General features: G+C 42.3%; 1 non-coding gene across 1 annotated transcript; it reads right to left on the bottom strand.

Moving 5' to 3' along the window:
* Positions 1-15,673: 15,673 nt before the first annotated feature.
* Positions 15,674-15,745, bottom strand: trnav-cac. Its single transcript has one exon. It is a non-coding gene; the product is annotated as a tRNA-Val (tRNA).
* Between the last annotated feature and the right edge of the window lie 15 nt (positions 15,746-15,760).

A 15,760-nucleotide genomic window follows, 5' to 3' on the forward strand; every position in this document is an offset into this window, starting at 1 on the left:
AGGTGATGGAAGGCGGTGCCAGTTGTGGTGCGGATGTGAGGGAGAAAGGACAGCTCAGGGTCGAACAAAACGCCGAGGTTCCTGACTGGCTTTGAGAGGTGGAGAGTGCAGCCTTGGATGCTGATGGTGTCAGCGCCTGAGGTGCGGAGGCGCTGACGTGAGCCAATCAGGAGGGCCTCGGTTTTTCGCACGTTGAGCTGAAGAAAGTTGTCTCTCGTCCAGGACTCGATGTCGGACAGGCAGGCTGTCAGGACATCGGTGGTCGTGGAGTTGAGAGTAGAGGAGGAAAGGTAGAGTTGGGTGTCATCCGCATACATGTGGAAGTTAACTCCATGTCTGCGGATGATGTCACCAAGGGGGAGCATATAGAGGGTGAAGAGGAGGGGACCGAGGACAGAGCCCTGAGGGACACCACATGAGACAGTACGGGGGGTGGAGGAGAAGCCATTCGTTGAGACAAAGTGAAGACGGTGAGAAAGGTACGACCTAAACCATTCAAGGACAGTGCCTTGAAGGTTGAGGTGGGAGGACAAGCGGTGGAGTAGGATAGCGTGGTCGACCGTATCGAATGCTGCCGATAGGTCGAGGAGGACGAGGAGACAGAGGGAGCCCTGGTCACAGATGGTCAGGATATCATTGGTGACCTTGACCAGGGCAGTTTCTGTGCTATGGGCAGCACGGAAACCTGACTGAAGGGGTTCAAAAAGAGAATGGGTGGAAAGGAAAGAGCGCAGTTGGGAGGCGACAACTCTTTCCAAGACCTTGGAGAGAAAGGGGAGGTTGGAGATGGGCCGGTAGCTTGATAGCTGCGACGCATCAAGGGAGGGTTTTTTCAGGGTGGGCGTGATGATGGCAGTTTTTAATGGAATGGGGACAGAGCCAGAGGAGAGGGACAGGTTGATGATGTCAGTGATATGTGGGGCAAGAAAGTGGAGCTGGGAGATAAGGAGTGGAGTGGGGATGGGGTCAAGGGAGCAGGTGGTTGGTTTTAGGGATAGGATGAGTTCAGTGACAGAGGGTGGGGAAACGGGTACGAAGGTGTGTAGGGGAGGATGGGTAGGAGTCGGAGTGTGGGAGGGAAGGGGTGGGTGGTGGGTGGAAGTTGGAGGGGAAGTGACCGCGGAGCGGATTCCCTTGATCTTGGATTCAAGGAAATCCAGCATCTCCTCGCAGTGAAGGTTGGAGGAGATGACCTGCGCGGGGTGGCGGGGGGGACGGAGGAGTCGGGTTGTGGTGGAAAACAGTAGCCTGGGGTTGTTCTTCGCCTCCAGGATTATCCTGGAGTATAAAAACAGCTATGGTGGAGTGAAGGTTGGATCTACCATTGGACATCCCTTCCCCTTTGGTTGCTTGACTTGTGTAACTCACATTTGGTTCCCAGAAGGAATCCCAACTCTTATTAAGGAATCCCTTTAAAAATTGTCACACAGCACAGAACATGAAACAATCAGAAACAAAAGTCACTTAATATACAATCCTTCTTGACCTCCACACCAGGGTTAGGCCAGTCAGTCCTAAAATGTGCACTGCCTCCTCCTGCATAACATACAGACACTGACACCATACCCAAGATCACTTTCACTCATCTCAATAGGAATGTGGGAATCTCTCATCTGACACCTTATCAAACGCCTTCTGAAAATCTATGTCAATTACATTTGTCGATCCTCCTTATTTTGTGGGTGAACGCGGCAACCAGTTTGTGAGACACTGCTGTTTGGAAACTAGCTGCCGCATTTGCTTACAAAAATACACAGTTACTACACTTTATGGCAAATCCTGTGAGGTGCTTTGAAATGTCCTCCCATGATGAGAAAACGCTGTATGAAATGAAAAGGATTATTTTTTATTTCCATCTGTATTTCATGGAGACTGAAGAGCAATTTCCTGCTGTTTTATTGTCAGCCGAGGTTGGTGTGAGCTTGATTGTTTGGATCTATCCAATTGGTGCAAGTTGCAAAATAAACTTGGAAGAAGTGCAGCGGTAATTTGTGGTTACCAAGAAAAAGATTACTGAGGGTGTTCCATAAAAATAAACCTGACAATTGTAAATTTGAGGCAAAATCCACAATCAGCAGTTAACATGACAAGTAGAACTGGCATAAAAAAGATTGCCCAGACACAAAAACATAATGTGCTTTTTGTAAAAAGTCGAGTTTCACTGAAGGTGAAAATATTATTATTGTTCTTTTTTATGTACTTTGTTATTTTTTAGTAATGTGTTATTATTGATTTTTGCACTAAAGATTCTTCAGCAAAAACATTTGATTATCAATCATGGATCAACGCTGCAAAGTCTAACATAGAGTGTTTTTGACAGTCAGTAGTAATGATAGTCCTTGCATTTGAATGCCACAGGATAAGCTGCAAATTGTACTTTGATGTGTATTTTGTAGGAAAATGCAGCAATGTCCCACAAACAGCCATGAAGCAAATGATCACTTTTCTCTGGGGGATTGATTATCTGGGGGATTGTGGGGAGAAAATCCGATCCCTTTCGAATAGTATTTACGGAATCTTGAATGGCCATCTGAAAGGACAGATAGTTAATGTCTCATCCAAAGGATGGCACTTTTGACAGTGGAGCACATCCCCAGCACTGAATTGTTATGTCAAACTTGACTATGTGAGGTCAATGTCTCAATGTGAGGGCTTGAACTCAGAAACTATTGAATCAGAGATGAGATTGCTGCCAGATACAATACAATACAAAATTACATTTGTATAGTGCCTTTCACATCAGGAGGATGTCCCAAGGTGCTGAGCCAGGCTAACTTACTCTGAGCATTATCTATAAATACACAGTCACTACAACTTGACAGAAAACTCTTTGAAGTGTTTGAGATGTTCCAACATAATCGGGGCTGCATTAAACGCAAGCATTATCGTATTATTACTATTTTATCATCATAAAAATACAAGTTTCTCCTCTGCTCGGCTGTGACCTTAATGGTTATTAAAGGCAACATCAAGACATTTGACAGGCAGGAGGACAGAGCGTTAAGAGATTGGAACCTAAAAATGGAAGCCAAATGAAAACTCTACACTGTGATTATAAAGCATCTGACATAGGACATCACCCTTTCTTGAATTAATTGCAACCTTGAACACTTGGCATATGTAATGTTATTAAATCCAGATAGTCCCTCTCTCCAACCACCATATAGAATGAGGGAGTAAGGGCTTGGCCCAGCTGAAGATCAGATAACGTGCAAAGATAATACAGTTTCAGATGGGATTCATATATTATTCATGTAAATCACTGACAAAACCATTATCAAACAAAAGCCACTCAGAGTGCTGATTGAGTACATCCAGGGATTGCTAAGTAGAGCTGGCATTGATCTATTTGGCCCAGTATCCAAGGCTTCAGTAAAAATGTGTGCAGCAAACACATTAGGGAAGGGGGGATGGGAAGTGGGGAGGGGCAATTCAGTATGTGATGATTATCACACGGACAGAAAATACACTGGTTTTGTGTTGCATTTGCTTATTATTATGGTTTATATTCTCCCCCCCCCTTCCTCCTCATCCAAATTTAGCCCAAAATACAAATTAATTGGCAATTTCTTACTTGTTGGGGATGGATGTCACTGGAGTGGATTGGCTGCTGTGTTTGTGTGTGTAGCGCCATTTGCTTTCATTTCTCACTCATTAGCTTTTGTGAAGCGCTTTCAAAACGTTTATAGTTGTATAATCCTTCACAGGATATACTGCAGTGACTCTGTATTTTGTAGGTGAACGCAACAGCCTACTTGCACACAACAAAGTACCCACAAATAACCGTTTATGGATACAGTTAACACCTACACCTCCACTGCCTCCCTTGACCACATCATCTCTGTCTCTTTAAATCCCAAAACACCTAACTCTTTGACTGAGCTTACTGCCACCTTCCCCTAATCACTGTCCTTGTCAACTGCTCAGAATCATTATCCTATGTGAAGGGGAAGGCAAGATGTTGCTAAAATAACTTGTAGAAAAACAGCTTGAAAAGTAAGGCTGTTCTGTAGAATCTGCCAAATTGTGGAAGCTCTGAAATTGTTAAGAAATAAATAAGAGTATATAAGTAAATAAATAGAATAAATCTAAATCCAGGTGGAATTTCTCCACAAAAGAATAACACCAGAGAGCTCAGCATTTCGCTCTTTAAATGATTCCTTTTTGTGTTACAAAATATCAGTTTTGTCTGAGTGAAACAGAATCGAATTCTGTGAAATCACAGATTAAAATAAAAATCACTTGGCAAGTCTGAGAGACATAGGTGAGATTTCCTCTTTCCGAGTGGGGGAGTGTTTGGAGGCAGAGGCAGGTGGTGGTTTTATACTTGGCGAAATGCCTGTCTGTCAGAAACGAAGATAAATGAGGCAGTTTCTGAAATTACTGGATAAAATCAAATTGTATTTGGCATATTTCCTGAGAAGTTTGTTCTGAACACAGCAAGTCTGAAAGCAGAGCACGTCACAGTCTGGAGTGCTTTAAGTGACTAAAAGTGCACAAAGAGCTGTTGCTGAAGCTAGCATCCAGCTTCTTCCTCCCACCTTCGGACAGTCCGTCATTGAGTCAGTCAGGGAGCAAGTCTGTCAGGGGGCAAGTCTATCAGGGAATGGGTCACAATGAGACAGTCAGTGAGTCAATAAGGAAATCAGTCAGTTATCAATGAGTGAGTCCTTCACTCAGTCAATGAGCCAGTCAGTGAATCAATGAATGAGCCAGTCAGTGAATCAGTCACTGTAAAAAATATTTCTCTAACTTCTATTTATTTTGGTAATGATCTTAAATTAATATCCTTCAGTTACCAACTTACCAACATAATGAAACTAGTTCCTCTCTGTTCACTTCATCAGAACCCTCCTTACGGAATGTATCCATCAGGTCTCCTCTAAACTCTTCTCTCTTCCAGTGAAGGCAGCCCCAGTTTTGCCGTTTTATTACCAGTCTTGAGAGGGGTAGTATCATAGCGACGTGACACAATGACACTGAAATCTCAGTGCTGCCCGCAATTTCAAAAGGATTCTCTGACTCATGTTCACTCAACAGTTCCATCTGCCTGGAATGACCTGCAGACACACTCAGGTCAGTCCTGTGCCTTATACACAGTAATACCAGGTTTCTTCAAGCTATCCTGCTAGGCAGAGGGTTCTGCTACTCCGGGAGATTTGTTTATGGTCCCCGCTTTCTATTGAGATGCTAATAAACAACTTTTCTTTTTGCACCTTAAAAGGGAAGCAGTGTTGGGAGTTTTTTGTCTGGCAAGCCAAATATTAGTGTTTACTGAATAATAATAATAATAATAATAATAATAATCCTTGCATTTTGATATAGCGCTTTTCACGTCGGGAGGACGTCCCAAAGCGCTTCACAGAACACACTGTAAAGTGAATTGACTGTATATTTGTGGGCGACCGCGCAGCCAATTGCGCACAGCAATGTCCCACAAACAGTCGTAGATTGAAAATGACCAATTTATTATTGTTTTTAGTTTTGGAGGGATTATTATTAGGCGTGTGGAGTAAGGAAACTTGCCCAAGGTTTCGCCCTCTGCCTGGAATTGAACTCAGGTCTCTCGCTTGCAAAGCGAGTGCTCTAACCACTGAGCTACAGGACTCCACAGTCCAGCTGTGGAGCCAGCTGGTTGTAAGGTTGCAGAAGTTGGTTAGACCCTGGGCAGATTTGAAATAGTCTCTCTCTCTCTACCAAAACTGTTCATAATTCTGAAAATTTGCATTATATCCTTTGACTTCTAACATTTCTTCCAGTGTCCTGGCCAACAATCCCACAAATAAGTTGGTCATCGACGTTATGCCTGTTTGTGGGACATTGCTGTGTGCAAATTGGCTATCGCATTCACCTACAATCCTTTCTCACCTACAATCTTAGAAAATACATTTACTTTACAGTAATTTTTGAGGTGGAAGTCAGGGAGAGAAGGTGCAACAGGTAAGGATTTTGGAATGCGAGGAACAGTATCTCAAAGCCTCTTGGTGATGGGACATTGCTGTGCGTAAATTAGTTGACGCATTCGCCTACAAAATACAGTAACTGCACTTTGTGAAGCACTTTGAGAAATCCTCCCAATGTGAAAGGTGCTATATCAAAGTGAAGTATTATGATTATTATCATAAATATTCTCAGCCATCGAGTGGAAGGGGGGGTCAGTTGATGGCTTTCTAAGCTCTTACGCTCTGTTTTCTAACCAAATGTTCATCACATTCATATCTTGCTGAACAATACATGTTGCACAAAGCAAGGTTCCACAAACAGCCATAAGATGAATGATCAGTTCAGCTGGAGGATTGACAGCCAGTACAGAGGAAGAAACTCCCTTCGCTTTTTTAATTAGTTAAATGGAAGCTTTTACGTCCACCTGAAAACAGGTGTATAATACCCCGGTTTTGCATTTAATCTGAAGGCTAGCAGCTCCAACATTGCAGTACTCTCCCAGCACTAAACTGGAGCATCAACCAAGATTATTAGCTTAAGCCCTAATATGGAGGCTTGAACCAACCCACAACCTCGTGACCCAATGTGCGAGAACGCTATGAACAAAGCTAGGCTGACACCACCGCAGATAGCAGTGAGCTTGCTGGATCCACTCACATTTTCCATTTCCCAAAACGGTTTGTGTTCTCATGGCCAGGAGATCACTATCACCTGTAAAATGTAATGAGTTTCACATTTGCCCATTAGAGAGCCTCCAACTCATTCCAGCTGAGCAGCCTGCTACAAACCGGAGATGTGTGAGAGCAGGTGACAGTTCTCTATTACTGATCTGAAAACATTGAGATGTGAAGTGTCATTCGTTTCTGGTTTATTATTGCTCTGAGCAAGTGCACTATGTAAAAACAATTCATTTCAACCTTTTCACTGGCCCACTGTTCTTGCTGTTTAGCTAAGGTAAGATTAACCTTCTGAGAGGCTTTGAATGGAGTATTGGGTGTTTAAAAATGTTGAGGGGTTTGATAAGGTAAATATAATAATAATAATAATCCTTGCATTTCTGATTCAGCACCTTATCACATCTTCTAGACATCTCATAGCACTTCACAGAATATACTGTATATTGTATACTTGGTGGATGAAACTCGGCAGCCATTTGTGCACAGCAGTGTCCCACAAGCAGTAACATATGGAGCAATATAGCATGGAAACAGACAACTCGGCCCACCTATTCAATGGCAGTCAAAAATGCCTGCCGTCAATGCAATCATTACATTTTACACTAAAATCTGGTAGAATCATAGAAATTTACAGTGCAGGAAAAGAACATTGTGTGCACGACTCTCAGAGCAAAATGTTCATTCAATAATAATAATAAACCTTATATTTGGTATAGAACCTTTTGCGTCAGGAAGACGTCCCCAAACACTTCACAATAAAGCGCACTGTAAAGTTTTCTGGATGAACATGACAGCCAATATGAACACAAATATTAATGAAGTGAGTGACCAATTTTATTGGCTAGGTTGTGGAAGAAACCCCAAAGCTTCCTGACTCAGAGGTGAGTGAGAGTGCTACCAACTGACCAACCTGACACCTAACCCCCCCTTATCTCCCTTCAAGGGCAACATTCTATTGCCATTGCTGGGGGACAACTGGTTTACCAGATCTTTAATGCCACATCTCAACAACCAAATTCCTGGTCATGTAAAGATATCAAAAACATAATTGGTAAAAGAAGAGTGTTTCTCCCAATGTCATGGCCAACAATAACAATACAGATTACATTTGTATAGTGCCTTTCAAGTCGGGAGGACGGTCCAAGGCCCTGGACAGTCAGGGATTTGGATCTGAGCATGAGTCGAGGGAAAGTTTTTTGAGGGCGAGAGATCTCTCTCTCATTCTATTATGATCCTCTGGGGGAAGAGGGGAGGGAGGTTAATGAGTTTTGCTTGAAGCTGAACTGGTTCCAAGGTGATGTGCACAACCTAGGTGTCAGGTTCGACCTACAGCTGTCCTTCATACCGGCCCCTGACAACAACACATCCGGATCCTGACCACAACAATAACAAAATAGTAGTAATCCTTCCATTTGATATAGCACCTTATAATTGTCTTACAGCATTTCTCAGGATTTTACTGTCAAATGTAGTGATTGCATTTGTAGGTAACCCAAAACCTGCAGATAACATTGTTGTGGAATACTGTAGTTCAGTGGTTAGAGCACTCACCTCGCAAGCGAGAGGACCTGGTTCGATTCCCAGGCAGGGCGAAACTCTGGGCAAGTTTCCTTACTCCACACGCCTCTGTTTACCCAGCAGTAAGTAAGAACCTGGTTGTTAGACGATTGGCGGATCGCTTTTCTGGGGATAATAATCCCTTCAAAAAAAATAATAATAATTTGGTCACTCAATCCACGACTGTTTGTGAGACACTACTGTGCACAATTGGTTACTGCGTTTCGCACAAAATACACAGTGAATTCACTTTACAGTATATTCTGTGAAGTGCTTTGAGATGTTTCAAAGACATCATAAGGCGCTGTATCAATGCAAAGATTATTATTAAGAGAATGTTGAAGGGCAATATGATTACGGTCTTTAAGATTCTGAAGGGAATAGATAATGTAGACCATGATAAGCCGTTTTATCTTGTACTGAACAGTAGAACCAGAAGACACAGCCTGCGATTGAAGGGGATAAATTCGGAACAAATTTGCGGAAACACTACTTCAGTGAGCGAGTAGTAAATTTATGGAACAGGCTCCCTAGGGAGACAGCGGAAGCAGAAGATGTTGTTTGTTTCAAGAACAAATTAGATAAATTTCTGCTAGAAAATAGTATCTTGGGATACAGTATATTGTTTGGGACACAATAAGTCAAGCGACTGCCAGGATGGTGGAAAGCGAACCAGATAGACCTTGGTCTTCTTTCGCCTAGCAAATTCTTACGATCTTATATTTTTCTTCTTATTATTCACTTCACAGATATTTTTGGCAGCTTGTGCAAGTGTGCGTAAAATGGCTGCAACGTTTGCCTACGAAAATAGACACAAACTAGGCTTGACAATAATTACCATTGAGATTTGCAAAGTGTTTAAGGCACTGTATCAAATGCATTTTTTCCCCTCTGTTTTTTTATCTTATCAATTTATTCCTTTGCTTGGGTAATGGAGCAAAGGAGCAGAAAGCAGCTAGCGATTGTATGTACTTGTGCATGGAGATTGTGTTAAATGGGTAATTGATTTTGCTCCTGAACGCAGGAGAGCCTGCTGCTATTTACATGACATTTGGAGGGTGCATCCACAGAGTGAGATTATTAAACACAAACAAGAGATCACAAAACAGGCTTTTCTCCAAAGGGGTCTGCTTCACAGCAGTTCTCAAAAGATTAATTGAGAAATTCAACCTATTTCGAAACTGTGATTTCCTCAGGTCAGCTTGATATGCAAGCTGTACTTAGGTGTCTGCCTGGCAGAAGTCTGTGGGTTCAAGCTCTCACGTTTGTTTCTTTGTGCTCACAGTCTAGGCTGACACTACAATGCAGTGCATTGCCAGAGGTGCCATCTTTTGGTAAGGTATCAAACCCGGGTCCTGTCTGCCTGTTCCAATACATTCCATTGTTTGAAAGATCCATTCAAAAAAGAGAATGATGTTTCTCCCAATGTCCTGAACAACAATCCCTCAGATAAAATTGGTCATTCACTTCATGACTATCTATGGACTATTATGTGTGCAAAATGATTTCCACTTTTGCATATACAAATAAATTTTGTTCAGCCAGGTGTCTGACACATGTGGAAACCCATCACCTTGCTATAGAGTACCCAAATCATCTGAGAATTGCATGCATCTCACCTACACATGGAAATTACAGAGATAGATTGTTGGAACGAAATGTGCACTCTCTCTTCCTGGAGAGACACATCCAGTTTACCTGTTTCTGGAAAGTATTAGGTGGAGGTTGGCAAGAGCCAAGGCTTGGGGACCCCTGAGTGTGCATTGGGGTATTCGGTTTTAGCATCTCATGTGAAGGACATAACCTCTGACAATCCAGTGCTCCCCCAGCACTGCATTGGAGTGTCAGCTTGTGAGTTCAAAGTGTGGGGCTTGAACCCACAACCTCTGGCAGAGGTGAGGGTGCTGCCAACTGAGCCAGACTGACACACATGAGATTAGGGTGGAGAACATTGTCAGAAGTGCCTTGCTTTGAGTAATACACTATACAAAGAAACCGGGGCACTGGGGAACAAATTCTAAACAGGATTCAGTATAATTTCTTGGCAACAACTCAGAGCATCCACTATTTGTAAATTCATAAATTCGGTTTTAAATTATAAGCTCTTTTTTTCTGTAAGTTTCTTTGAAGGACCAGAAATTTACAGTCCAGAAGGAGGTCAATCCACCCACTAAATTTGCACCAGGTCAGAACAAGCTGTCCATTCAATCCCACTGCTCCCCCCTATCCCCGTACCCCACAGAATCATAGAAAATTAACAATACAACAACAAGCATTTATACAGTGCTCTTCATGCAGAGTAGTCTTGGGGCACTGCATTGGAGTGTTCTTATAGTGTCCTTAAAGTTGCTGTTTCACACACAAAGCATGTTTAAATGATTTATTACGTTTGTGGATAATGCAGAGCTTTTGAGTCCATACCTGAGGAAGAAATTAAATTCACTTCTTCATATCTGAATCTGAACACAATTTTATATAGCATTAGTGATTAATGAGAAGAAGCAAGTATGTGACAAGATATCAGAGATTTTCCTGGAATATGTTGCTAATGTCCTGTTGATCCATCTACGCCCTGGCACCCCCTTATCTCTCTACTCTCTGGACTACTCCTCTGCTTGCCCCATTTATTTGACTGACTCGGGCTTGCAGTATACCTCACTCCCCCATGCCCTACACGCCACAATCTGTGGCCAGGCCATCAGTTCCTATGCCTCTAACCTCTAGAACTCCCTCCATCTGCCACTCCATCTCATCCCCTCTCTTTCTGTCTTTCACCTCAAATCCTACCTCTTTGAATGTACCTATTAATAATCCTTGCATTTTTAATAATCCTTGCATTTATTATAGTGCCTTATTATGCCTCGAGACGCCTCAAAAGCCTCTATTTATTCATTTATTTATTTAATAATCTGTTGCCTTGTTTCTCCTCCTTGTTCGGCATCCAATTCCGTCCCTGTAAAGCACTCTGAGACATTACACAATGTGAAAATGGAAAAAGTCTGTTGCATAAACTTTATGCCTATTTATGCAATAGGCAGACTGCTAGAACCAGGCATACTAGCATAAAGTGCCTACTGTATTTAAATAGGCACTATCTAAAAGCAAATTATTGTTGTTGGTGGTTGGTGGTGTTAGTCATATTCAGAGAATATTTCCACCAGGGTCCAAAAAATCACTCTGCTCATGTAGTGTCACAGAACGTCCAGATTATTCAATCGAGTATCAACTTTGAAGCTGGTCCCCTGTGGTTCGTAAAAGAAACTTACAGATTTAAGATTCTATGTAAGTACATGCCACACTCTGGATGCTCCCAGTGCTACACAAACAAAGTAAATGCAGACTCAGATAGAACTTTTCACCCAAAATAACTGTCAGGATACCTACAATCATCAATTAAGAAAAACACAATTGCAGATTTCCAGCCATTAACAACAACAACAACAAAATTACATTTGTAAAACGCCTTTCATGTTGGGAGGACGTTCCAAAGCGTTGAACAGTCGAGTATCAGGACCCGAGTGTGGCGGGGCAGGGTTGGAGTGAGGGAGGGCAGAGAGGTAGGAGGGCGGCTGAAAGTACGGTCGAAAAGGAGGGTCCTGAGTTGTGCCTTGAGGCAAGGAAGGGAGCAAGCAGAAGGGATTGTGCGATGGAGTTCCAGAGAGTGGAGGCAGCGAGGCTGAAATCCTGGTTCTTGAGTTCTGATGAAAGGTCATCGACCTGAAACGTTAACTCGTTTTCCTCTCTCCACAGATGCTGCCTGATCTGCTGAGTGTTTCCAGCGACTTCTGCTTTTATTTCAGATTTCCATCATCTGCAGTATTTTGCCTTTTGAAGAGCTGTCAACTCCTGACCTTTGCACTCAGATCACATAGGATAAACAAGCTTCATTGTAGCACACTTTATCACCTGGGGAACTCAAGTCTAATAAAACTGAAACACTGAAACCAATGAAGAAGACAATAGTCTACTTCTTTCTCAGATTGATGGCTGGCATCCAAGAACTGAGGGCAGATTTGTGCTTCACTGCTTGAGCTGTGTTTACGCATCATTTCTTTCAGCAGGCTTTGGATCCAAAATAGTTACCAGTTTGATCCCCTAAGACGCACAAAGGACTATTTAAAGCAGAGTTTATGTTTGTTATGAATCATATGTAGATCTGTCTTTCTTTTCATCAGAAAGATTTATAATGACAAATATGTCCCGATCCTTTGAGGAGTCGTATAGCTCAGTGGTTAGAGTTCTCGCCACTCAAGCAAGGACCTGGGTTTGATTCCCAGCAGCGCTAAACCTTGGGCAAGTTTCCTTACTCCACACGCCTGATAATAATCCCTCAAGAAAAAAACAATAATAAAATTGGTCACTTCAATCCATGACTGTTTGTGGGAACTACTGTGCGCAATTGGCTGCTGCATTTCGCCCACAAATATACAGTCAATTCACTTTACAGTATATTCTGTGAAGCTCTTTGAGACTTGAAGAGCCCTATATCAAATGCAAGGATTATTATTATTATCTACATCTAAATGATCTTCTCGGAAGGCTAATTCATCCATGACTGATCATTGGAGTAGCAAACATTCTTTTAATATAAATTATAATATAAATAATCCTAGCATTTGATATAGCACCTTATCACATCATTGAAATATCTTAGAGTGCTTAACATAATTTTACTGTGCAGTGTAGTTACTGTGTATTTGTGGACAAATGTGGTAGCCAAATTGTACACAAGCTGCCGAGAAGTGAATGACTAATCTTATCTGAGATATTGTTAGCCAGGACACCAGGCAAAATACCTTTTTGAATAGTGCCTTGGGATCTTTATCTTGAACAGGCAGACAGGACCCTGGTTTCATGTCAAGGACAACAACTCCAACATTGCTGCACACCCCCGACATTGCACTGGAGTATCAGTTCAAAGTCTCAACGTGGGGTTTGAACTGCCAACCTTCAGACTCAGTGGTGAGAGTGTTATCAACTGAGCTGGGCTGACAGACCATGATATAGAGAGCTCAGTTCCACTGTTACAACCATTGTGCTATGTAATCTCTGATTGTAACCTGCACAATATAACCCCTACGTGTAGCCTCCGTATGGCTCCAATGACACTCCATCCACCAGTACATAGCATTCAAGAACTTCACCATCACGTTCAAATTTTTCCACAGCCTCACCTCACTCTACCTCCTGCAGCACTGCTGCCATGCCATTCAGAAAACTTAACGTAACCCCCGATCTATCCCACCATTGGGGCTGAGCTTTCAGCCATTCTCCTCCCGCTCTCTTTAAATCCATTGCAGAACTCCATCCCTCCACCTTGTCTATCAAAACCCCTGCCCTCCACTTCGCCCCTCACCCCCCCTCCACCTCACCCCTCACTGCCCACCCCCTACACCTCGCCCCTCATCGCACCCCCCTTAGAAATCTGTCTTTAGACCTATCTTTCAACAGAACTTTCAGTCACCTCTTCCCATCCCCTTCCTCAGCTCCTCCTAGCCACCCACCACAACTCTGGCATCTAGTCAACTGTGTGAACTGCATTCTATTTAAAATGTGCATTTTATTTGAAAAAGTTGTACATTATTGTAAATTGCTGTTGTTGAGTTGTGCATTACTGTGGTTTGTTGTCGAGTCACAGTTGAAAATGTGAGTGACTGACCAGTAGAGATAAGATGGATTCTTGATGTATTTGCCAGCAGTCTAAATGCTAAGAGTCAAGGCAATGTTCCCCCATAATAATTTGTTTGCCTTTTAACTATACTCAGAGTTATACTGTTGAAAACAATATTTACATTTATAAAATGCCTTTTATGTAAAAGAGGGATAGAGGTATTCTGGAAGGGCTTTCTTCCTCTGAACATCTCTCTTGTGATCTTGCGAAAATGGTTTTAAAGGACGATTTTAATTCAAACAAGACTTTTATGTATTTGCATTTTTCCTTGTGATGGAAAACTAATTTACTTCAGTAGTGCATCTGATCTTCTTGCAACTCTTTAGTAATGAGTTTTTGATGCAACAACTTAAATGTGAGATAGTCAGTAATATGCAATGTGCTAATTGAATTAGGGGCTTCTGATGATGTCATTGAAATTCAATTATTGTCTCGCCTCAGCTAATCTTTTCTAAAACTGTGTAAAATGCAAATTATTTAGTAATATCTAGCTCGAGGCACACAATTTGCTTTGTACATAGCCTATAATGCTGAAAATAAAGCTCTTTCCAGCTACTTTCTCTCCATTTAGTGACTGTGTATTTCTACATGAACACAACAGCTAATTTGCACCCAGAAAAAGTTCCACCAACAGCCCTGAAGTGAATGACCAATTTATTTTGAGGATTGGAAGAAAGGAAGAAACCAGCTTTTCGTTTTGAATTAGTATCATAGGATCTAAATGTCCACCTGAATAGACAGATAAAACCATGGTTCCCTCCTTCGCCAGCCCTGATGGTGTAGTGGACAGAGTTACAGAACCAAGTAATCCCTGGTTCCAATCCCAATCCCTTGCTGATTTGCTAGAGTAAGGGAGGCTAAATTGGCTCCAGGGCTTTCCCAAGGTCAGGGAAGGTAAAATCAGACAGGGTTCCTGCTCTTCTACAGGTGGTAAAGGGAGGCGGGGGACGGGGTAGGGGGAGAGTAGGGCAGCTGGGTGAGGAGAACCAGGAGGGAAAGGTTCTCAGTAAATGCAAAGTTTATCAATGAGACCTCGAGGTGCAGACTGTCCTCGATTTTAAGTAGAGCAGTCCTACCTGGGCAATCTACCACCTAACACGGCAATAATAGGATGTACTTCAGCTTGTGTTATCTTCTATTATGTGCACAGCTGGAGGTCATGGAAGCTGGAGTCTTGTCTTTTTGACAGGAGTATTCTTTTGCCTGCGGTGAGCCAAATGGCAAATAGCACAAGGCAGCACCTCTCCTGAGATCAAATTCGGTAACTTGATACAAATAGGTTTCACTGCAGGTTTTATCTGACTGCAAGCTACAAAGGAAACCCTGCACTGTATTATTACATTCTATTAATATCACACTTCAGATATTATTATTGAAATGTAGATTTTTTTTCATATTCCATCAATCAACATGAATCCTTGCGATCAGGAAGAGATATTTAACGCATCTGGGCCAAATTATGAGAATGGCTCAGAATTATGAGGAAATTTGTCTCGACTTTTGCATCAGTGCAGTACTGGGGGAATCATTGCATTGCTGTAAGTGCCGTCCTTCGGCTGGGACGTAAAAATTAGATCATATCTAATAATAATAATCCTTGCATTTGATATAGTGCTTGCTTTTCACGTCTTCTAGACGTCTCAAAGCGCTTCACAGAATATACTGTAAGGTGAATCGACTATATATTTGTGGGAGAAACCTGGCAGCCAATTGCGCACAGCAGTGTCCCACAAACAGTCGTGGATTGAAGTGACCAATTTATTACTGTTCTTTTTCTTGAGGGATTATTATCAGCCATGTGGATTAAGGAAACTTGCCCAAGGTTTTGCCCTGCCGGGATTCGAACCCAGGTCTCTCGCTTGTGAGGCGAGTGCTCTAACCACTGAGCTACAGGACTCCACATCTGCTTGTT

This window comes from Callorhinchus milii, unplaced genomic scaffold (genome assembly GCF_018977255.1).
Source record: "Callorhinchus milii isolate IMCB2004 unplaced genomic scaffold, IMCB_Cmil_1.0 Scaffold2, whole genome shotgun sequence".
NCBI lineage: Eukaryota > Metazoa > Chordata > Chondrichthyes > Chimaeriformes > Callorhinchidae > Callorhinchus > Callorhinchus milii.